At 41.4% G+C, this 26,092-nt stretch overlaps 1 long non-coding RNA gene across 1 annotated transcript in view; it reads right to left on the minus strand.

Annotated features, from left to right (window-relative positions):
• Window positions 1-839: 839 nt before the first annotated feature.
• Window positions 840-26,092, minus strand: part of LOC115366162 (uncharacterized) — a 202,167-nt gene continuing 176,914 nt past the window's right edge. The window contains exons 2-5 of the long non-coding RNA XR_003928817.1: window positions 7,934-8,041; window positions 6,240-6,320; window positions 1,976-2,091; window positions 840-1,076 (exon numbers count right to left, since the gene is read on the minus strand). This is a non-coding gene — a long non-coding RNA (uncharacterized LOC115366162). The remainder of the gene's footprint in view (window positions 1,077-1,975; window positions 2,092-6,239; window positions 6,321-7,933; window positions 8,042-26,092) is intronic.

The following is a 26,092-nucleotide window of genomic DNA, read 5'->3' on the forward strand; positions in this document are numbered from 1 at the left end:
TTACTTCTTGCTTTCTTCTCTTCTGTCAGTCGCATTTGCCTTTATGTTTGTCATCCTGATGCTCCCACCCCTTTTGCTTCCTTCCTTCCCTGTATTCCCTCCTCCGTCTTCTCATTAACACCTCTAGCTTATTGCTTATTAAAAAAGGTCGACCCCAAAGAAGACAGTTCTCTGTCGAAATGTCGGCCCTTTTTAATAAAATGCATCGGAGCTAGAGTGTGCGTCGACTCGCTCCTTTTCAATTGTTATCATGCTAGTAGGGTGGCACCTCGTCAACATATGCGCTGCGTTGCTCTTTCCCTTATTAATTAAAAAAGATCCCTGTTTGCCGATGCCATGTCAGCCAGCTGAACTTTCTTGGGTCGACAATTCATTAAAAAAAAGTAAAGAGTTAAAAAATGCAACGTTGTTCGTTGTATTATATTACACAATATTAGACTTATTAATACACTTTAAACATGCTATTGCTAGTCTTATGCAATAACCCCATATACAGCATTTATATTACATGCTCTGTGGTGGGGATGTCAAGGTAAAGACAAGTAAATTATCAGGCAACAAGAATAAGACTGTCACACATGTCACTGATCAATATTGGAAAGGTTACTTTTGAAATGCAGGTTACAGATTCTTACTTATTACATTTGATTACTTTTTGATGACTTTTCTGACAAATGTTTTAAGCTGGACAACAAACCTGAAAAGTCCTGAAAACATACAAAAAAAAAAAGTCATTGTGATTGTCAGATTTTTATTAAAAGTTCTTCAATACAACTTGAACTAAGATTGGAATGTTTTGATTGTTGCAAAACCACCAAAACAAATCACTCATCGGTAGAACAACAACACATTTGCTTAAAGAAATGTGCACTGGTTTCACTGGCAGACGAGAGGCAGAGCAAATCCTACCAAGAGAACCAATCAAAAACAGCGCTCAACATTTGAGCACATATTACCAAATGAATGGAGCCAGACGCACAGACAGCTCCTCGTGAACCTGCCCGCTTTTGATGGTGTTGCACTCAAATTTGTCCCAGCAGCTTTGTTGTCCAGAAACCTGCCAACAGAAGGCATTTCTGCATGGCAAAAAGATGCAAAGCAACAGAATGAGTGTAATATTCTACATATAAGCTTTTTACCAAAAAGAATATATTCAAATGTAACTGCTTAGTAATCACCAACACTGATAAGTAACTAATTACAGTTACATTTATTCCATAATTTACATGTAATGAGTTACAGGCACCCAGTTACTCCCCAACGCTGTTACTGATGGTGGACTTTTAAATGGTGTCTGAGTGATGATTTGCTATTAGGCTGCTGTGCATAAAGCAGGCATTTATTCCAGATAAACGGGGTGTGTTAGTCTATCCCATGCAGTTCTCTCAGACTATCCCACACACGCATCCAATCCCACTTGTTGTCTTCCCCAATCTGCCTCTTCCTCGTTTTATCTCACTCTGTCTTCGGCGAAACTTGTTCCCCTCTGACTCGCCTCTCTTTGAACTCGCAGTATATCAAACATGGATGCGCACCACACACACACACGCACACACACACACACACACACACACGCACACACGCACGCACACACACGCAAACAAAATCCACCACTTTTCTCTCACTCTTCATCCCCCCGCCTCCCCCTCCCCTTCAATCTCAGTGACCTGACCATCTGTGACTGAGAATTCTAGTCTTTAACTAAACCCCTGTCATACTGGTCTGTGCAGCTCGTGTGTGTGTATGTGTGTGTGTGTGTGTGTGTAGGGGTAGGGTGAGGGCGGGGGATGGGGGGGCAGGAGCAGGAGTAAGCTCCACTCAAAGCTGTCGTAAACACCACTAATGCATCCCTAAACTTGGGGAATCTCATGTGTGCGCGCACGCGTTTGTGTGTGTGTGCGTGTGTTTGCGTCGGTGTGTGTCTACAGCAAACACGGCCAACTAATCCCTCATAAACCTACATTTTATCGCTTACCACGCCATTAGCTCAGCCGTGGCATTCAGCCTGGAGATGTCAAAACAGAGGGACTGGAAGAGTCTGCGCTGCTTCTTTGTTGTTCTGTGTGTGGATTCCACATTTCCCTGGGCCTTCTGAGAGATAAAAAGAATTAGGTCCTTTTCACTTGGGAAACAGTGTAATATTAACTGCGACTGGCTTTTTTTTTTTTTTTTTTTTTTTTTTTGGTGTGTGTAGCCAAAACTATGAAACAAGCTGTAAAATTAGACACTTTGAACTGCAGCTCTGGGAGAGATGTGAGCTTTCTTTTTCTTTTCTTTTCTTTTTTTTTATTTCATGCTATGTTTTTATTTTTGTTTTTGTTTTTTCTTAAACTATAGTTGGCCTTGTCAGCCTCTTAAAAAGTAACCAGTCATGCTAACTATCTCTGAGCTGTTTACTTTTTGTATATATATATATATATATATATGTGTGTGTGTGTGTGTGTGTGTGTGTTCAGCTCATACCAATATGAGTTGAGCTTCTGCTGCTTGCTTTATTTAAACTGTAAATATTCTTATAAATTCTTACTAGAAGAGAAGTGATGCAACAGTGTAACAGCGGGTACATTTCCAAAGGGAGGAAACACTTCCCTCACTTCCCCTGACAAACAAACACACACACACACACACACACACACACACACACACACACACACACACACACGAGTAGCAAACAGAGGTTTGTGTGAGGCTGTCTACCAAGTGGCGTTAGTGACAGAGAGCGATCTCCTGGGGGGTTAGAGCTGGGGAGCGAGGTGACACTATAACAGTCTCTGATCAACCCGGGAGAAGAGGAGGTGTGTGTTTGGGTGTGTGTGTGTGTGTGCGTGTGTGTGTGTGAGCATGCACCTGAACTGTCACTATCTGTCTTTGCATTTGCTTGTGTGTTTGTGAGTCACTGCAGGTGTCACCGAGTGTGTTTGTAAGTACATGTCTGCGTGTGTGTATGTGTGTGTGTTTGTGTGCCACATACAAAATGCCACCGACGTGTCTCCCTCAGAGGCCCATACCCTACACCTCAGTGTCTTCTTTATAGTGATGACAGCACCTTTATATTGCACGGTTGGCAGTGTGCGCCGGTGTTTTCAGAAAGGCTGTCTCGGAATCCGTATTTAGTTTGGAGAAAATTAATTATTAGGCCCTCAAATTATACTGGATAAACTGTGGCTTCAGCAGCGGAGGGGTTTTAATTTGGTAAGTTTAATTTGTTTAAAGATAATGGATGCAAGCTTGGTGCAGCAGCCCACCCAAGTCCCTGGTTAAATTTGCCTCAGCGCTGGAATTCAAAACCAGCATGAGGAATTTTAAATTGAAAAATGCAGGTTTCTAAATTGTCGAGGTTTGCAGCATCCTTTGTTCCCCCAGGAAAATAATGTCCTTGTTCTTTTCATAGAGCTATTTCACTCTGACAGAATGAAGTAAGATTGCAGCATTTACAACACTGGTTGACGAGATTATTCACTAATTAAAAGGATTGTGCACCCAAAATGCAAAATTACACTTTTTGCTCCTTTATTGTACAGCACAATTAGTCCTAATGGCATTCTGAGCTGTGCTTTGTTTGTAGTTGCCCTGCTTTACAACAAAGTCAATTCCCTGTTTGGAAAGAGCGGCTAAATAAGCAAAAACTAATCATATTTTTAGGGAGCTCACAAAAAAACATCCACTTCATAAATGACCTGTAAGTCAATCCACTTAAAACGGCAAAGACAAAACAAGCAAGCAAAGGAAGGTTAAAGACAAACAAGCACATCAGCATTTTAGGAGAGACACAAGAAAGGGAGGAAAATAAACGAGGCAGAGTTTACATTGAACATGGGAGTCAACACTTGATTTGCTGAGATTGTGTCTCAACGCTGGCTGTGTGTGTTCGGGCTGTGTGTTTAAGCTCTTTGTCTCGGCTGCCACGAGGAAATCAAGTAACTTCAGAGGGTTCTTATTCATTTATTTATCTAATCATTTATTTATTTCCACCGTTTTTTTTTTGTTTTTTTTTAATGAAACATCAACACTCAACTTGAAATATATAAATATTTCTGATGCCTGGTTTTGATTTACCACTTGCCCTTGTGCGAATCTGTGAAAATAGATTCTACTGAGAGTGGCAATGACAGACATCTTACAGTAAGCACTCCATCAATCTCATTCCAAAGATAACTTATTTTTTTTTTTTGGTCTTTGGAGTAAAAAATAAATAAATAAATAAATGAATAAATAAAGTATTTTGAGCTTAACATGCTTGCACAACAAACGTGCCAGCACAGCAGTGAGGCAGAAGACACTACTCCTTCCCTTGACACAGAGAAAAACTGGAAAACTTTATAAATAACCTGAAGACTAATGTGTCAGGCCTCATCACCGGCGTGACTCACACAAGAAAAACCCGTGACCCTGCCTATCAAAGGGAAGCTCGGGGAAAAGTGACCAGAGACACAATGCAAGTCACATCAAAGCGTCCGCTGATTGATTTTGTTTGTGTCAAAAACCAGACAAATCGGTATTCTCCGGCCTATGAACTGACATTCATTAATGGACCAGGGGACCCCTGTAACGGTGTAAACTCATCTTCTTCTGCTCGGAGCGTCCGGTGGGAAGAGGGTGGATCCGCACGTGGATCAGGACATGCGCTTTCTCATCACGCGCCCACCGTGGAGGGTCAACTGAGAAAAGCTTCCTTTCATTGCTAATAACGCGAGGTCGGTGCGAGCTGTGCAAACACCACACAGCGGTCGCCGCGCTTTCCTCTACGCTGACTGCAGACACAGGCCGACCATTAACTACCTGCACAATCCATACGGCGCTTCCTTTACTAGAACCGGCAGATTGATTCCTGTACCAGTCCCAACAGGCGGTGGGAAATGTCATGGTTATTACGACGCAAGAACACTCGATGCTGGATGTTGTGGCGCACAGTACAATAGATCGTGAAGTTAATTTAAAGCCAAAATGTGCAACCCTGAATGTCAACATGGATCACACATGTAATAGCTGATTTTATTATTGGATTAGTATTTTAGAATCCTCTGTGGTTTAGCACTAAGGCAGTGTAGCTCCCGGCTTACTCCACACAAGCTTAATATTCCTGAATCCTAGAAGCTTAGGGAACGACTCAGAGAATCTTTATTGTCAGTGTCGAAAAAGCCGGAGAATCCTGCTGTGTATTTTTCTCCCTCGGGGAGTACCTACCGAGGAGTCTGCTATTGGACAGATAATGTTCTGCTTTTGAAATCCCCTGTATGTGTTTGTATATGCTTTATCTGCAATGTTCAGTGTGTTGAATGCCTGGAATGGGTAAAGCCCTACTAACCCCATTCAGCATTTTTGGGGAGGGTGCTATTTTTCCATAATGTACATATATGATACTGTTGATACGGATGAAAGTTCTTGACGAGGGTGGGGGGTGGGGCTCTTCCTGATGGGAAATATTATAAATCCAATTCCCACACACACTCCCAACTCACAGATATCACTGAAAGTCCATTTTGCTTCCCTTCCTTTCAAACAAAGAGCGAAAATGCAAACCATCTCTTCTCTGCTTGAAAATACATTTGAAAGACACGTCTAGCTATTATTCAAGCAGTCTTTGTGCTGAGAGCTCAGTTCATACAATTGTGTGGGGTGGAAAAAGGAAAAAAAAAATCCTGTCAGTCTGCTCAGTTCAGTTGAGTGAGGCTTTTTCTTCTTAATGCATACAGTTCTTTTTCTTTTTCTTTTTTTTTTCTCTTTTTTTGAAGACGAGTTTCATTCCGGAGTGAAAAATCAATCACTTAGAAATGTGACACCTTACAAAATGATTCTCGATATAAAAGTATTACTCGCTATGTAATATTTCAGAGACAATAGATTCAGTTGTATTTTTAAAAGACTGCGCAATGAGCATCAGCTAACAAGGTGCTTTTTATAGCACTTGAAAGTGAATCCCTGTTGTATGTGTGTAGGCCTGTGTGCTGCTCTGTTTCTTTCTTTCTTTTTTTTTTTTTTTTTTTTTTTTTTTTTTTGCTCTGTGTTCTCCCAGCAAGCACCTCTGATATTTTCCTCACCTGGGAGACTTTTTCCCATCTGTTGTTCTTCTAAACATGATGCTAGCGCCTACATACTTCAGTACCCATGAGAATCTTCTGTAGGAAGGAAGAGACAAGGAGCAGCAGTTCCGCTGTACATCTTAACTTTCTGTGTGTGTGTGTGTGTGTGTGTGTGTGTGTGTGAGAGAGAGAGAGAGAGAGAAAGAGAGAAATGCAGACCCATGTGAGAAGAGGGGATTCCTCATGCTTGGTGACTTTTACTATCTTTCTTAATCTGTTTAACAGGACCTCACTGAGCATCTGGGGAAGAAAGAGAAAAGAAAGTGAGTAACGTGAAGTAAAGTAAAATTATGCTTCATTAGGGTGTACCAGCAAACTCCTGATGTAATGTGTTTGGTATGGAGAATATGATAAACTAGTATTCCAGTGAGGTACGCTGACGGTATGAAAACGTACAGAAGCTGCAGTGTGCAGAAACACGCAGTACCGAAAATACAGTGGAACCCTGGGTTTGAAGAATATGCAAAAATTACAGACATTTGTTTCGATTCATTTAACTTCACCACAAAAATGAGACTTGAAACTTGCTTGAGATAGATAATCCATCACCATTTACATCCCACCCGAGTTTATTTTTGTCAGTGTGGCTTTACTATTAGATGATAATGACCTTGTTGATTTGAAAACATGTCTTCTGGTGTGGAAAGCTCTGACATAAAGACAGCCGTCAAACAGCAATGCAATCACACACTGGCAGATTGGGAAATCAAACCCAGAAGACAAACAATAAGCAAAGGTTGTGAAGACGTTTTGAAGAGGATGAGGTAGATTAGTTGTGGACTGACAGTCCAGCTATCTAACCAAATGGGAATTTCAATTCTCTAAGCTTTCCATGAGGAGACATTCCATGAAGGGCCATGGAAAGCATGTCTCTGCAGGGACAGCATGTCATATGATGTATGAAGTTCTCGGTTCTGATTGCCCATGCTTTCAACTGAATGTAAATTTTTGTTTAATAAATACAAACATTTAACTGTTATATGTGTGGTTGATTTATGTACCATTTATGTTGCTGAAGTTATGCACCTTTTTTTGTGACAGGCCATGCCCGTCACCTCAGTCCCTCTTGGCCAATAGGTGTCAAAGGTTTATCAGCTCTTCCTTTCCCGATGATCAAGCTTTCCATGAAGTTCTGCCATATTACGTTAATGGGAATTAAGCATCTTTTCGTGACATGCCACACCCCATTTTGGCCTATCGTAATGAAGAATTAATCTGCTCTTCTGTGGCTCATGACCATCCCTTTCACAAAATCTTGCAATGTTTTATCAAACTATTAGATGGTGACGAGAGCAGCATCAGCTTTGTAAACTCTTTGCAAAGTCACTCCGTTTCCTTTCGCCCCCTCCAAAAATCATGGCACTATGGAGGCCAGCCTGGGACAAACTTTGCTAAGCTCTGTGCGAGTAGGCTAATAGCTTATAACTAAATATCTATCTATATTTATCTATATATATCTATCTATATCTATCTATATATCTATATCTATATCTAGATATAGATATTCTCGTTTTGATTTAGTCCGTGACCTTTTCATCATAGTGTCATCACGTGCGTCAGTAGTTGCAGTTCACTCATGTCATAAATTCCACCAGGAATGGGGGATGGCAGGGCGGGGGGCACTTCCTTTTGTCAGTGCAACTTGGTATATTACAGGGATGGCCAACGAGTCTAGCATAAAGACCCCCCCCCCCCCCCCCCCCCCCCCCACCCACCCACCCCAACACACACACACACAAAATCCTACACCATTTCAAAGAGCCGCACAAGACATGCATGCCCACACTACAACAGCGACAGTGACTTATAGGCCTAATCACATATTCCAACAGATTTCACAGATCTTGTCTTACCTCTGTTTACTCAGTGGGGCACCTGGCAGTCTTTGTTTCCCACAATCCTTTTCAAGTCTGGTTTGTACTCAGTTGTGGCCTCTCACAGCTACTCTTTCACATGTGTGTCTGTAAGAACAGAGCGATGTTTTGACTTTATATGCTTTAGTGCAGGAAAAAAAAAATGAATTATAGATGTCAGCTGATCCAACCATCGACATTGGTTGAAGCTAAGCCTGGATATCTGTCTGCTCCTTCTCTCAAAAGTCTATCATCCTCTGATACTTCATCATCATCTCCAAATGAGACGTTGCTTCATGTGCCCCTATATGGGCTATCAAACAATCTGATTCAGCTGTGAAATGCTTGATGAGGAAGGTGATCCACCTGTAACTGTGTTAGCAACACCATCTCTGACGCACGTCTTCACAAATTCTCATTCACTGTATCACTTTTTCGCACAAGCAATGCTCCACTTGATATGATGCCAAGATGAGCATCTCTGAGTGCTTTGTAAATTTTCAAAAATCTGCCTCTCTGACTGATGTGTCAACCAGCAAACTTAACCATTCCCCACTTGGATATACAATTTTGTTGACTAAAGTTACCAAAATTTAGCCCCTTCTGGAAGTGGTTTGAACTACTTCTGGTAAAGGAAAATATGTGTTCATGGACATGAATTACATTCATGCAAAAGTCAAGAAATTTCATCCACAGATTTGTGTCTGTGGGCATGAACTGTCCATGTTTTTTTATGCATGAATTCAATTTGTGAGACAGGGTTGTTTTAACATGTTTAGCTTGTGCTTGTGAAGTTCAGTGCCTTTGAGAAACTTCTGAGTCATGTTAGCATGGACTGAGGTGAAACGATGCTTTAAAATGTAACAATGAAGTCTGGCATATCAAGCAAAAGGGTTTCCCATTTCATTGTGCAAAAAATACAATTCCTCCCATTCAGGGAAGAATGTCTTATTCATATTTGCCCTTAGCTCTTTGATTCTGCCATTGTGATTCTGCATCTGTGTGTTGCCAAGATATATCTGGGCTAGAGTGGCAACATTCACGACACGAGACTTTTTTTTTTTTTTTAATGAAAAAAAAAAAAAAAATGGCAAAATATATTCAAATATTCAAATTCTGATTTATAAGAAATATTTTAAATGTAAAAAAAAAAAAAAAATGATAAAACAGCATGTTTGGGTACAAGCCGCAGGTTTCTGAGCCACAGGTTCGCCACCCCTGGTATATTTATGTCTCTACATTTCAAAAAGTCTCCACACAGCATACATTTGTCTTAGGGCTGTTAATGGGTTCTCAAACTTTATGCAGGTTTAAAACTAGCATACTGGATAAGTGTTCTTCTTTTTTTCCTCTACGCAATGGACTCATATTCTTGCAAGAACTTTGGAATGCTCACTATAAGTCAAGATTACGTCCTTGATGGAGTGAAGCTGGCTGCTGTTACTCTGTAGTCAATATTGCGAGGGAATCGCTGCCCACACCTAGCTTAGAAAAATGCTCTGATAAGTCTTGCTCTATTACAGAGCATGTCTGAGAAGTGCTGCTGGGCTGCACACATCCCCATGACAAGGGTTGTCAAGTGCTGAAGAGCAACAATTATTGATTCAACTCTCCAGGTGTCAGAGAACATTTAGTACAGAGCAGCATAAAGTGTAGAGCAGACAGAGAAAAGGTTGTATTTTAAGTAGAAATAAAACTACAGGGGAGAAGAAAAACAACAACAACAACAACAACAACAAAATTATACACACACACACACACACACGCACATATATATATATATATATATATATATATATATGTAATAAAGGCTAATGGTGTCTAATAGTGCAGAGATTGCTTTCATATGCTTTGGAAATGCTACAGCAGGCAGCGCCTGTTGGGTGGACTGGTTGCTATTTTATTTATCCTTTTGTCTTTATGACTTTCATAACAAAAACCGTTTTTAATTGCAGCCGGAGCGCTGCCATCACACTGAGCGGCATTAATTTTAGATGGGTGGAAAACATGTTATCAGGACTTTTAGCCTTTGTGCAAACATCCTTTTTAATTAAGACAGTTCAGTTGCTCTGAGCTCATATTTGCAGAGGGGGGAGTGGGAGTGGGGGGTGGTGGGTGGGGTGGGGGGGTGGAAGACTGAAATAGACGATGCAAAACAGAGAGAACAAGAGAAAAGAACAAAAAGAGAAGAGTGAAAGAAACCAGACCAAGCAATGCTAGAGGACATGCATTTCTGTTGCCAACAATATCAAACACGCAACCAAAAAAATGGAACAACAATTCTGACAAGTCAAGTAAATGATCAGCATAGCAATAATTCCTCAAAGGCTAAAGGAGAGGGAAGATGATAATCACTCCAACAAAAGCCAAATAGTAAACCGCAACTTCAAATGCCTGCAACATCTGGCAGCTGTTTAGGAGTGGAATCAGATATCCAAATCATGAAAGCTGACTGACATTAAATCATACAGCTAAACCTCATGATAGGGCCAAAGCTGAATATGAAAAATACGCTCTGAGCCACATGTCAGCGAGCAGAGATAACCATGCTGCCGCTGAACCTGGCAAACCAAACTGTGTGGTGTACTCCACAAAAAACACAATGAATTTTAGCATTCAAATATGTCAAGAGGAAATGGTAAATTACTTCCCTGTAGGGAAAGGTAGAGATTCTTGTGTACTTTTAGAAACAGGAGCAGCTTCCTGTTCATCAGAGTTCATCAGATTCCCACAATAGAGTCTAGATTGTCTCTTGAAAGGAGCTGAGAGTTTTCTTGTCCTCAGTGGGTCATGGGAATGTCACAGTAAATGTATCAATAATGATTTTGCACCTCAGCTTCCATATGTCAAATCAAATCAAAAAGTTGATGACTGCGTGTCAGCGTTTTACTGTCATTTTATAACATGAATTGTTTCCGACCGTGAGACAAATTGCCTTCTTGACCTTTTGTACGTTTCATTTTGATTTTACTGTTTCCCGATGTATGTTTTTGAACTGATTTTTTTCTAAGAGTGACACAAAGTGCTAAAATGTGTCAGTACCCGCACTTTTCTGAAAATTATGATCAAATAGGTCAATATTTTTTCTTTCTTACAAGCAAAGATGATATTTTGTCCTTTCAATAAATCTCTATGTAATTCAGTGGAAAAGAAATGCATGCTCAAGATTTTTTTTTTTTTTTTTCCCAAAAATATGCTATTTTTGTCAACAAACATAAATAGACACACGACCTGAGGCTTATTGTTCAAGATGTAAATTTAAGTAATTTCATCTTAGATCACTTCTACCATTTAAAAAGGCATTTTAATTCAATCTGTTAAGCTTTATGTACTCAGTTATTTGGGTAGAGCAGATGTCAGTTTGTCCCTACTGCTGGATGTGTTTATGTTCATTTTGGGGCCAAACTTCTAATTTTAATTTTCTTTTTCATTTTCCTTTTCATTTTCAGATAACTACTTTTACCAAGAGGGTGTGTGTTTTTTCTTTTTTTTTCTTGGTAACTTCAGTAACTGGATTCAAAATGCCACTGGAAATAGCTCTGTCCATGTTGCTTTGTGAAATTAGCTCAGTTCCATTATGAAATACAATATCTCTAGCCTCAATGCATATAAGCACACACACTCACACACACTCTCTCTCTCTCACACACACACACACACACACACACACACACACACACAATGTCCAGGCAGGGAGTTGGTAACAGTATGAAAGACAAAATTAATTGGAGTTATTCTTTGGTCCAACAAAATGTGCCAGTAGTGAGGGCTGAGTGGGGGAACTCGGCTCTGTTCAGAGCAAATATATTTCTTTAAAATACATTTAGGTCCAGAAGTGGAAAAGGTTGCGGCCGTCCTGATTTTTTCACACAGGAGACTCACAGGGACAGCCACATGGAGAATGAGGAGGTTCTGTTGAATGAAAGCAATATTGTTGGCTTTGCACACAACACAAAAGCCTTTTGTTAGTTCATTCCCAGACACCCCAATGAATGCCACATAATGGCGTTATTTTCAATGCCTCGTAGACTGCATCACGTTTACACCCATGGGCTATTCAGCATTCACAATCCTTCCTTCTTAAACAGGTTCAGTGATTGACTGTTAGGTAATCACAGATCAGAGCGCCGTGAAAACATGAGCCTCATGTCTCCAGTGCCATCCAGGGGCCAGACATATAAACAATGCGTACACGATTTCCCGTGCATAAACTGGTAGTTTTACACATGTTTTTTTCTGGAGCAATCTGAGGGTGATGTGATGAGGCAGAGATGAACTATAAGGTGAGACATTTTTTTTTTTTTTTTTTTTTTTTTTATGAAACATTGCTTGTTTAGGCTTTTTTTTTTTTTTTTTTTTTAAACACATTTATTTAAATGTCAATCAAAGGCCAATTCATTTTGTGTGATTAACTTTCATTCTTTTAATTTACAATAAGAATCATTTTGTTAAGCTGTTTAAGAGCAAATGAGCACTACAAACTAATCGCTGATACATTTCTGAGATATCACTTCACAGGTCCATGCGGCTGTTGGAGAACCTCCAGGTGCAACAAAATCGGTTAAAACTTTTTACTCCCTGCTTGTTTCATTGACGTATGTACAGACTGGTGGAGCAGGTGGGGAATTCATGTAAAAATGGCTGCTTGTGGCTTCATACATTTATGGCTAATTGTGGGAGTGGAGAACAGGCTTATGCACATACACCCAGTTCCTCAATGACTGACATTAATAAAATAGATTGATGCATATGCACAGCTTTATAAATCTGACCAAGGCTTTGTGAGCACACATTCAGTCATGAATCTACACATGTAGCCCACGACTTCAGCTCAGTGTAAATGGGATTTTAGTCCCGTGTTCTAAACCCTGCAACAGTGCCCCGGTTATTGGTTTTGGCTCTGGCTGGCAGAATGAAAACATGTCACCCATTAATTTGCAACCTGTGTAGGTGCAATGATAGAGGACATACTCTACATTTTTTGGAAGGCAGTCATAACCTGTGTAATTTAACCTATATAATATGATAAATTACCAATAAATCACCATCTTTTGGTATGGACTTGTTCATATCGTAACTGTAATGAGAAACCACTGGGGCGAAGCACTGGAGAAAACTGCATTTCAGTCATGAAACACTGTGACACAAGTTAACCTGGAGCTGAAATTATGCAGGCCAGGACACGAGCTAATGTAAACCTGCTTTTGCCACCCATTTTTTTTCTTTCTTTCTTTTAAATTGAGTAGCCCAAGGGTAAAAATCAAGAAAAAAAAAAAAAAAACACTTTATATTCACTGGATTATCCAGGTTTTATACAGTTTAAGAACGTCTGAAAGCTCATACCGTAAACATGATTACCACTGGCCCTTTTTTTAAAAAAGATTTGTACACAGATTTTAATTAGATCCATCAACAGTGTTTGTGTGTGTGTGTGTGTGTGTCTGTGTGTGTGTCTGATAAATTGGGTCATTCTTGTAAAGCAGGCCTGCTTGCTAGTGGAGGAATCACCCTGAGGAGGAATGCACACAGCTGCTGCGGAGAAAAGAGGGAAGGATCAGGAATGAAACGAAAGAGAGGTGGGTGGATTGGACGGCAAATCAGAGTAGTTTTAGTTTTGAAGGCAGATTTCTGAAGTTTTGCAGGCCAGGTCACGGAACAGAATTCGGCAACCCTTCCTTTTGCCCCCCCCCCCCCCCCCCCCCCCCCCCCCCCCCCTCGCCACAATCTCAATTCCCCAGCCTCCCAGTATTTCCTCTTTGCAAATATTAAAGTACAACAACATATCATAGCTATATCGTCACAAAACCTGAAGCTGTTGGTCTCCATTCAAAATGCCTGGAATGCTGACACAGAGGAAATCTGGACTAGTGTGCGTGTATGTGTGTGAGTGTATGTGTGTATGTGTGTGTGTGTGTGTGTGTGTGTGTGTGTGTGTGTGTGTGTGTATTTCTATGAGGAGGAATAGCACAGCAAGGTCTCCCTGTGTTGTCTGTCCTGGTGGGGTAGTGTTCACTGTGAGTTCCCCGCTCTGTTTCAGTTAAGGCCTGAAGAGTAAGAGCTGCCGTGCACGGCTCTTCAATGACACTCATGGTTCTCAATACTGCACAATTCAAACTTATTCAAAAAAGGCTTTTGGAGTGCTATTCTGTCTTCTGTTGAAGTAAATGCATGTGAATGTACTACATTCATTTCTTTGTGTGTGTGTGTGTGTGTGTGTGCGTGTGTGTGTGTGTGTGTGTGTGTGTGTGTGAATGAGTGCGTATACTCCACTGGGTGCTCTCCTCCTTGGCTGTATAGAAACACTAATCAGTCTCTCTCTTTTCCAAACCTTCATCTTCCAGAATGTGCATGTGCATGTGCATGTGCATGTGTGTATGTGTCTGTATGTGTGTGCAAGTGCATGCAGCCATCTCCCTCAGACAGCTGCTCCTGAATAAACATTGTTTACTTCCTAATCGAGCAGGGAGAGCACCCAGGGCCTGAACTCTCACTGTTACCGCATACACATGTAGACACATGCGCACACACACACACACACACGCACACACAAAATTTGGCATACATGCATACGCATCTACGTGCCTGCGTGCACACACACACACACACACACACACACACACACACTAACACACATAAACGGAGAGAGAGGGAGAGACAGAGAGGGAGAGAAAGAGGGAGAGAGGGGCCACATTTATACACACACACACACACACACACACACACACACACACAGGTATCAGGTTTATTAGCTATAATTATCTCCATATAATCCATATGCATCCATCATGCATTAGACATCAAAGTGATTTGGTTTATGCAATAATCCATCACTGATGGAACACACCTGAAAGATAATTCCATAAAAGGTAGAAACAGCATTCCGCCCTCAGTGTCATGAATATGCAGGACTGACAATTTTTTCTTTCTTTACAGGCACTCTCAGAGGAATATATGGTCCCATTTAAACAACCTCGCACAGACACAACATGCGCAGACATAGATAAATTCACACACACACACAAACATGCATAAACACACACATCCTGGATGGTGTTGTGTGGGGGGGCAAGGATTCGGTGGTGCACTTGGTTCTCCTGCAGGAACAGATGGCCTCAACTCTGGAGGGATGATCACAGGGAGGATGGAGGTCAGGAACCAGCAAGGGAGGGGAGGGAGGAGGGCAGAGCGAAAGCTGGAAGGAATGATCAGAGCCGCCTGATGACAGGAAAGGAGATGTAAGGAGGCTGGAAATGAGGATTGATATTTGGGAAGAAAAGGGGATGATCACAGGGGAGGACGAGAGGTCTGGAGGCAGGCAGCAGAGGTGACAAGAAAGTGGAACTAAGGAGGGGAGGGGACAGTAAAGAAAAGGAGAGGTCTAATTACAGAGAGGACAGAAAAAGGAAGGAATGGACGGAGGGATTAAGAGGATAGAAGGATCAGAGGGGGGTGAGGGAAGAAGTAGTGCTTGCCAGGGGAGATAATGGGTAAGGAAAAAGAAACAGTTAAAGATGAGATACAGGCAGAAGGATGAAACGTGGGAGGCATGGAGGACAACACACAATAAGTTGTTAGGGATGATGAAAAATATTCCAGGACAAAATGGGCAGAAAAGATAAGGAAGGGAAATGATGAAAGGTTGGATGGAGGAAGGATGGAGCCCTGAAGCGGACAGGATGGAACAAGGAGGGACAGTAAATGAAAGGAGAAGGTGACCTATTAGGAAAAGATTAATATCACTGCATGCATCTCTCTCTCGCTCTCGCTCTCACTTTCTGTCTCTTTATCAGATGACGAGAAAAGAAGATGAAGTCAGACAGGGAAATTAGTAGAAAGGGAGGGGTGGAGGTAGGGGGGGTATTGAGGTATTGAGGTCAAGTGAGCCATAAAATGGAAGATGAAGAGAGGAACTGTGGGGTTTAGGGAGCGAGGGATAGGGTTAAACCAGGAGGTGAGAGGAAAAAAGAAAATATTCCCAAAAAATAATCTTACTTCAATGTCCTTTACAAAGATTCATTGACAGATTGTTAAATCTGAGTTCCGTGACACAACACTGAAAGATGACTCAAACACAAAGCATATTGTTGACTTGTATTTCAAGGTTTTCTGCAGCTTGTGTGTGTGTGTGTGTGCACACATGTACACTAAAGCCTAGGCTCTTTGGGCTTGCTTAGCGGGTAGGTGTGTCTAGCACTGTCTTGTGCACAGTTCAGACCTGCCAACATTCAGTTTCTCTCTCTCTCTCTCTCTCTCTCTCTCTCTCTCTCATATCATGGCCTTAAGGCCTGACGATGGGATGACGGAGGTTAACGCTCCCCAGAGGAGAGGAGCGATTGTAAATGAGGTAGAGGTGAAGATGAGCGGGTGAAACAGGCAGATAAAAGAGATGAGGGATGAGGCGGACGTGTGGGGAGAGGGCCTTAAAGAGACTGACACGAGAGAGTGAAAGAGAGAGAGAGAGAGAGAGAGAGAGAGAGAGAGAGAGAGAGAGAGAACCCGGGAATCTAAATATGAGTCTGGCTATGATCTTTTTTTCCCTCCTTTCCTTATCTTTTGTCTTGCTCTGACATTTCACCCCCGACTACTCATTATTCTGATCATTGATGAAGATTGCTGTGCACAGAAATGTTTCGCGCTTTGACTTTCACACATATGGCCACATGGAAACGATGACTACAAATGACAAGGTGGTCAGTCTAGTTGTGTTTCAATATATTTATCGACACTATATTTGAAAAATTCTGCTTTTGTGTATATGTGCCTGTGTATAACTGTATGTGCATATATCTGTCCACATGTATCATGCTGCATCCAGACAGAGCGTTTATACTCTTTCATGTTGCACTTTCTCTTTACAGTGATACCTCCAGCGCACAATGTCCTCTTCATTTTCCTTCTCCTTCCTATGCCATTATCTCAGCTTTCTAACTTCATCCTTCCGCCTCTCTTATTTTCTTGTCTTGTTTCAGGTCAGATAGGGAACGGAGCTTGGTGAAGGTTTATTAAGTAGGATGGCAAAACGTGGCCTTGGGCCTTGAACCTGAGCTGATGTATATGTACACACACTCCCGCAAACACACACACACACACACACACACACACGCACGCATACACATACACACAAATCCAGCCTCTTCAGACTCTTGTGGCCTACTTCTACTCCATTGAGCCCACCCAACTAAATAACTGATTGTGCCAAAATAAGGCAGCATCATACCTTGGTGATAACTGCCGTCTCTGTCTGGAAAAATATATTTTGTGTGTGTGTGTGCTTGTGTGTGTGTGTGTGTGTGTGTGCCTGCAGGAACAGAGCAGTTGCACATCAATACTATAATAATCCTATCCACAGTATATCAAGAGAGCCCTGGGGCTGTAGCAGAAACAGTGCTGCCAGAGAGTAAAATCCAGCACTCCTAATTGCGCTTGTTTTAGCAAAGGAGGAACAGAATCTTATTGTTTTGGACATACACGCTTGATTCCTGATATGTGTGATGGAGACAGCGGCGCTAAGTACAAAGGGAGACATCAAATTGAAGAAAAATGGAAGTTAGATTCGGGGGTGGGGCTGGGGAAGATGTCTGAAATTATCAATCCATCCATTTTCTATGTATTTTTTTAAATTCCTACTCAGGGTGGCGGGGGCTGGAGCCTTTCCCAGCATGAACTAGGCAACTTTCTGGACAGGTCGCCTATCTATTACAGGACTCACTTCACCTTAAGTCCACAGTTCACCTGACATGTGCGTCTTTGGACTGTAGGAGGAAACTCACACAAACCTGGAGGGAGGGGTCCATATATACTCAGAAATGAGTCCTTAGCTTTGTAACATGTAGCTCCAGTTGCAGATAAAGTCTTTTTGTGTCAAGCCCTAGTGTCCTAGAGGCTTGTGGTTTATATTGTATGTGTATGGTACACTCAGTGGATTTAGTTAAGAAGTCTACCTCTGATTTTTCTGCCATTGTGCATTTGATACCATAATAAAAGTAGAGAGATTCGCTGATAGAAAAATGTAATTATCCAGTGATTGAAGATAAATATGTTAAAGCTGCATTTACCAGAAACATCCACTCGAGCTAGTTTATGGCTCATTATACAGTCAAGAAATGAATGTTCTACCTTGAATGCAACATAAGCCTCTTTCAAAGCTTAAAAGCCATCCACAGGGCTTGCTACCAACTATGATATCAGCCATGATCTCCTGGACTGCCAATACATCCATGTCAGCTTAAAAACCCTCCCTTAAGGGCTAAAAACACCAAACACTGACCTTGCAGCCAGGAAGAGAGGTAGATGTGGCTCCCTGACCTCTTCTAGAGTGAGTATAGGTTGAAGTTCAAAGGTCACAGCTTGTCTCTGCTCTCGCACCTCATTGGGTGGGACATGTTTGGTTTGATGGCGCCCCAGGGCTTTGATTTCAATGACCCGATGTTCAGTTAAATTCCTCTTTCCACGGCAACCCCACTCCCTCACATCCTGTCTCCCCACCCTGCTTGCCTGAAGCCGCCCTCAAGCAAAGCTACGTCTAATTTAATTAGTCACGTTCACCTCTTTTTCGGTTTTCCTTCTCTGTGTCCCTTTTGTCTTTGAAAGGGGTTCTCTTCCATACAATGCATTCCTGCCCTTCGCTGGCCTAATTTGCTGCTGCTTGAGCTGTAATAATGCCAGAGGAGTTGCTGCGCCTCCGCACCAAAAACAATAATATGTGAATTAGTGTTTAGACAGTTATTAGCTGCTGAGCACATTCTTGTTTCTAGGTATTTGTTATGCGTCTTTTTTCATGGCAATTTTTTTTGGTTGAGATGACATGAACAAGACAGATGAAGAAAAGAAAGAGAGATGGGGAAGCAGTCATAACAAGTGTGTGTGGCGGGAAGACCAATTCTTTTAACTTACACAGTTCTCTTGGGCTCTCAGACAGTAGAGAATTGATTTAGTACAAAATAAGACAACAACTCTACAGTCTAAAACAATACACAGTTCCGCTGAAAATAACTTCATGAGCACAAGTCCAGTGGCCAGTACTGAACCTAGAGTGCCTTAGAGTGCCAAAAAGGTGAAACTCCTGCCAGGGGTTTATGTGATCACCCCAGTCCATCTGTCTGTCTGCCTGTCTGTCCATTAGCAGAGTATGGAAGAAGTACGGGATGAATTTGCACGAAACTGGCCTGAAGGATGGTCACTGGTGAATGCAGCATTGTCCAACTTTGTCTGCTGATTGGCCAAAAGGAGCATGTCTTGTGACAACAACATTGATGAAAAAGGCCAGGGTTTAGCACAAAGAGACATGATGTCAAAAGACCCAGTGGGGATGCTGGTCATGGGTCAAGGTGGCACTAATTAGCTTTCCTCACTGATTGGTGGCGAGGGGCATGTCCTATGACACCAGCACCCTGGCAGAGGCCGGCACTCTACTAAGTGCTCTTGTCTTTGCTTGTATCATTTGGCTTTGCCAAGTAATGACACTTTCAGCAGACTTACAACTGTTAACCTTCAACATTTTGGCCATGTGAGGTGTGCCAGATTTAGCCGTGAATGAGACCCTCTCTATCTTATCCCTTCGGCCATCTCATGCAAAAACTGAAAACATCTGAAACACTCACTGACAGATATGCACAATGGATTCACTGACCAATCCACTTAAGGAACGAATCACTCACATTCACGTTCATTGTGCCTTATCACCAAAAAGCAGCAACATCTTCATTACTGAATGAACAAATAACTCATATCTGTAGTGTTTCTTTAATTTTATCGGATACAGCAACTGAGTGGTTTGTTCACTCTGAAAGCAAGAGCTGAATTCATCCACTGAGGCACTTATCCACACACCAGGGACTCTACCACTGAACCAACTGAATGAACGGTATGAATGAATGAATGAATCGGGAAGTTTGCTCCAGCTATGGCTGATTAGACCAATAGCTACCAGCCAACACTGAAGTCATCAGTTTGTTTTAGCAAGTATGCCAGCTTGCTCAGAACTGTACACAGAGAGACAAAGCCAGTTAGAAATTTGGATTTAATTTTAAGGATGAACTCCTACACTTTGAAGTATTGTTAAAATGATGACCAATTTGTGAATCAGCCCATCACCAGTATGAACATAGAGTTGAGCAATCCATTGGTAGAGACAAAGTCATTTGTAATGTATGTGTGCATGCCTGTCTGTATTTGATGATTCATAACTGGCCAAATGCATGCCATGTCGTTAACAATAATCTAATTCTTATCACTCATGGTATGAGAGCACACACACACACACACACACACACACACACACACACACACACACACACACACACACACACAGACATAGAGTGATAATGTGGATATGGCATCAGCTGTCCAAAGGGATAGATATTGAGCCACACTGAACGTAAAGCCATTTTAGATGACTGACAAAAATGTGAAAAGCGTTTTTAACTTATTAAGCCCACTTGCTTCCAAATGTAAGCCCCTTCCAGCAAATCCCCAATCAACACACTGACATTCTCACACAATATTGAAAAGGTCTGGAAGACAAAAGCCTCTGCCAGTCATCCAGCTTATTCATGGGCTTTGACATGTATTGTTATTTGAAACTGCTGTCAGACAAACCAGACAACATACATGCACGCACACACACACACACACACACACACACACACACACACACACACACACACACACACACACACACACAAGCCTGCCTAATCATCTGACAACAAGGAGCCCATTGTGCTGCGTTATGACTTTGTAGAGCAGTCTACCACCCAGAGGGGGAAACATCTTAGAATCAAAGGCTTTCTTTTACATGGTACCCAAGACCCGGATATCACAAGCAAAGCATATGAGGTTGGAGAAATACAGATGTAGCTATGGGCCATGGTAGTCAGCTGAGACACGAGTCTGTTTTGTAACTCTCCTTGACCCCTCCCATGTGCAAAATGAATAAACAGGCTTTTCAAAAAAAAAAAAGTATGAGAGAATGTTTAGAGGGTTCACTCGATTGAACCCGGTAACTTTTTCAAAGATATTGTCCAGAAAAGTTAAACTTGCTTTTCAGTGGCATAAAAACACACCTGGAGCTGCTCCCTTTGAAGGTCGCATTTCAAGACTGCCTTTGTCATAGGTGCTCGACCAGGCTGCCCCAGTCCAGTGTCCTCCACCTGTGGCACAGATATGCAGCCTTCTCTTTGCAGAATCTGGAGGACACAATCAGTGTATCATTTGCTGCCCTCTGTATATCTATTTTTCACAGCTGTCATTTTGGAATGCCACAGTGGTTGCAAATCTTGGAAGAGAATGACTTCATATAAAAACTTTAAGTTGTTTATAATTTTACAGATTTTAATTAAGATCAATGCAAAATTAAAAGGTGAATGAACACAAGATCAGTTGATGAATTTGGAACCCGTATCATATTTTACATGGGCCAAAGTTACCTACCTACCTACCATACCTAAATAAGGTAGCTTTGAAATTTTGGTTTCATCCATTGAATGTCAGCGTACTTTGTTGTAGAGAAACATTAAACAGCTGTTTGAAGTCCTGCAACTACGCTCTGGGCAGGAGCCCTTGATGACACAAAGGGGAATCCTCAGTGGACCGTCCCAGCTAGCCTGCTAGAAAGTCAGGTCATCAGTCCCCTGAAGACCACATCCTTCGAAGCAGATGGCCCCTGACTCGGGACACAGCACATAATTGTAAGGTCACTGATATGAAGACCCACAAAAGCCTGTTAATTCATCTATACCTATCACCACTTATTGGTTTAGGACTGCTAGATTGAGAGAACCTTGATCTCTGGCCCTACAAGTAAACTGCATGCATGTATGAATGCCTCAGAGTTGTTTACTAACAGAAAATTGTTTTGTGTGTGTCATGTGGGGATTGATGCCTATAGATATCCAGTTTACAATAGTTAATGCTTGGCAGAGGAACAAGCATCCACATGTGCTTAAGAGAGTGTATCACTTTCTTTGGTTCCTGGCTGAACTGCACGTCTGTAGGGTCTGTGGTGTTGCTCCTGTTGCAATATTTTATGAAAGTTGCATTTAAAGTTTGTTTTTCCATTTCCTATTTGTCTTCAGCAGACTTTTCCAAATTGTTTTGCATATTTTTTTATTGGACCTCATCAATATAGCTGCGACGATCTAATGTTACCGTTATGTCAGCAAGATTTTTTATTTAACATTATTTATGCTGACATCTTGTTATGTCTCCAACAGTGTCAGGGATATTATGGATTTGCTCTGACCACCAATGTGTCTGCCACTGCATATTCTGTCTATGAACGCAATAATTTGAATACCTTTTATTTGAATTTTTTGAAATTTGTTGTGCATATTTAGGAGGAAAAGATGAACAATCCTACTGATTTTGTTGACTCCATGATCTTTCCTTTTGCACCAACTTCTTTTATCTTATAACATGAGTCTCCATCCTGACAGCTGTGCTGTTTTATGTGGCTCACTTGATAAGGCAGTTCAACCTGGGGAATAAACAAATAAATTAAAGCTATTAATGATCTTAAATAAAAGGGAGGCATTATTCTGCTAGAATCATTTCCCCCAAAGAAATAACTAGTTAAAAAAATCAGATGACTGAAGTAAAATGGATCCTTTTGATAACAGTACAATGCTCTTATAGAATTCCTCATGGTTATCCTCTTATAGAGAGATCAAAACAGACTTTTTTTCCTGTTTTTTTTTTTTTTTTTTTTTTTTTTTTTCTTTTCTTTTGTGAACACCTGACAGTTAATCCTGGCTCCTTCCTAGAATAACCTGCTGAAGTGCTGCATAAGAGACACTTTGTTATTAAAAATTGTATCGAACGTGTGATTCCATTCTCTTCATTAAATTGGATTTTGTGTCAAATGTAGGAGTGAAGCCAATTTTATTAATAGGCAAAGTGTTATTTTAACACATCTAAGACAGTAAAGGTAATTACCTTTAGGGCGAAACTGTAGCTATGATGTCAACATTTTTAATAACAAGAGAATTTGTTGTCATGAAGGAATTGATTTATGCACTGGAAGCTGGTTTAGATTACCTGTCAAGAGTCACACTGAATGCTTTTTAGCTTCGTTTTAGCAAGGCTATTTTTGTCATTAGTTGTAATTCAAGCAATCACTTGAAGATCATGCAATCATGCCAGCTCTGAATATCATCCTGTGTGGTTTATATGCAATTGTGCTTCTTTTCCTGACGAGGCTTTGCACCAAACCTAATGACAAACATTAGAAAGAATTCTGCCATAAATGGCAGAATTTAAACGATCCCTCATTTAATCAAATGCTTTCTGTGACGGCCCGTTTATGCATTTCTTTATTTGTTGAGGTAGACGCTGATGGGTGAGCTTTATGTAAGAGTGTGAGTCTTTCCCAAATACCACAATCCACTTTAACAAGCAATGCATCAACAAAATAATCAATGCATAATCACACTATTAATCACTTTAGATACAGACTAATGGGGGAAAAAGGTGCTCAGATACTAGATGAGAACACAACAAATAATATTTGCCACTATTACTTCCATATATGGCTCACTGCAGCACATATGGCTCATCAAAGTAGCACTGTTGTTAGATGGCTTCCTTTTACATGGGTGATTCATTTTCATGACATCAGGTGAGAGATGATTAGCTTGTTCACTGAGTGGTTAAACTTGCCTAACTTTGCACAGAACAGACGTGGCAGGAGTTTTAATTATACAACTTGTAGACTTAGTGTAACACCATATTACGAGAGTATGTGTGGGATAGAGAGAGAGCGAGAGAGCAAGAGACGTAGGGAGGTATATTGGTGTTTGCCACTGCAGGTACACTTTATGTCACAGTGCTATGGGACTCGACATGAGTTTTTTTTTTTGAGCATTTTGATGCTTTTCATGTGAGTCTTTGCGTATTTGCCTATGTGTGTGTTTTTGTGTGTGTCTGTGTGTGAAAGAGTGCATGCACCATGTGTTATGAAGGGAAGCTGCTCTCTCCATTTTGGCTCCGGAAACCGGGATTAGCACAAGAACAGAGATTTGGTTCACAAAGCAGTAAGCAATTTCACACCTTTTTGCCCGGCTAACCTGATTGCAAGGGAGGTCGAAACGGACACTGTGTCAGCATGTAATACTTTGTTGTGGAGACACTTGGTTCCAGGAGGAAAGGTAGAACAGGAGGAGCTGATGGTAAGGTGAAGGAGGTGGAAGAAGAACAAAATGAGGAACAAATGAAAAGCTGAATGGGTGGATTTTACACTTCAGACATACACTATGCAATATCATAGCCGATTTAAGTGACACAGGCTGGCCCAGCCAAATAGTCAAGATTTCAGTGAAAATGGCATGCTGTTGCTCCCATAGCGAGAGGGTCAGCCTGTCACATCCCAATCTCCTGATGCAGTCTTGGACCGTTTGGATGGGACGTTCAAATCATTTTCAAACATGTTTGATCTTTTGTTGCTGCTCTTTTAGTGTGAGAGGATTCAACAACACAATTTATTACACTGGCTTTACCAGACAGGCAGCTAAATGCATGGGGCATGATTGCACCTTTTGTTATGGAAACTGTCTCATCTCCAACTGCCTTTGTAAATCCAATAAATCCAACAATTTACCCAACCTGCCCACACCCTAGTTGTCATCATCTTCTTTCAATTTGTATGTAAAGATATGCACACAAAAACTGCAGTCAGTTGATCTAAGGTGCTGGATTGGATTTACTGCCTCTAAGACACAAACATCTAAACTACGGACACATTTCCCAAAAAACTTTTTTTTCTTCCATTGATCCAATTGTGGTGCATTCAAGACAATGCAGTCTCATGTTGTTGAGTCTGATGTGCAAACTCTTGGTGTTGCCTCATCCTAAATTGTGTGCATTATTTTGATGCACTATGCCATTCAGTAGCTCAATAGCTCAGCAAATGTGAGATGTCCTCCAACATGTCATCATGTAATGTGCTTCTGGCCTTACCTATTGCTTGAGATAAGGAAGCCCTATAAGAGCTAATTGATTCTCCATCTCATCCCTACACTAAATTGCATTCCATCTCAGAGCATGTTCACCTGGTGCCTGCAAATGAACAATAAGAGTGTTTATAAACACAGCGAGAAAACTGGCTGTCTGTTTGGCTCTCTGGTTGAGTCTGAGCTTGTACTGCCACAGCCAGGCACTGGCCTGCACAAGTGCCAGTGCCAGTGCCAGTGCCAGTGGGCACTGCCAGTGTGAGAGCCACATTCAGCCCTGTCAGATCGGCCAACAGATGGCCTTCAATGGACTGGATCCCACCCGAGTGCTTTCAGAACGAGAGGAAATGCAATGACAAGAGATGGGAAGTTAAACATGCTGGGACAGCAGAATGGGAAGGGTGCCGCAGGTACTGATGGCAGAATGGGAGGGAGAACAGAGAGGGAAGGAGGAGATGGAACAAGAAAACAAGAGGGAAGGATGACTGTGAGGTGGAGGGGCAAATACAGAACAAGACAGTTGGAAGAGCTAAAGTGCAGGCTTGAAGAAGGGAGGAAGGTTAATCAAGGAATACAAAATTATAGAGAATAATAGAAGAGAAGCAGATGAGGCTTGCAGGCACACAAGCAGAAGGAGGAATAGACAGACAGGACTGGAGAACAGAGCAGTATCAAGATGGAACAAAAGTGGTAGATACGATAGAGGTCATCTGTCGCTGGGGACCAGGTTGATTGACATCTCTGTGGATGGTGAGCTTTGACAGCAGAATCTGATACTATCCTCTTGGCTATGGAACAACTCGCATGTCTTAACATGGACATAAGAAGTGTGTACTTGTTGTTAGGATGTCAAATTTAAAAGGTCACTGTTTTGCCCTGCATCCAACCTCTGACGATTATATTTCTATGTTTATGCATCTCTTTGGATTTCCAGCACAGTTGAAATGCGTGCATGCAACATACTGGGGTGAAAGTTGATGAAATGGTGTTATATCTAATCAGAAGGTCACTGCTTTCAATCCCAGGACTGGCTGGGAAAAACAGAGGCAAATATGTGTAACAGACAAAATATTTTAGACAAGTACATTTCAAATATGACTCAACAGATACAGAATCTAAGATGTGCAGCAAGAAGAACAACACATTTACCTTTTTTAAGAAGTGACATTCAGACTGTATCTTGAATATGCTGTAGCCTTAACATGACTAGTTGCAT

Source organism: Myripristis murdjan, chromosome 1, assembly GCF_902150065.1.
Source record: "Myripristis murdjan chromosome 1, fMyrMur1.1, whole genome shotgun sequence".
NCBI lineage: Eukaryota > Metazoa > Chordata > Actinopteri > Holocentriformes > Holocentridae > Myripristis > Myripristis murdjan.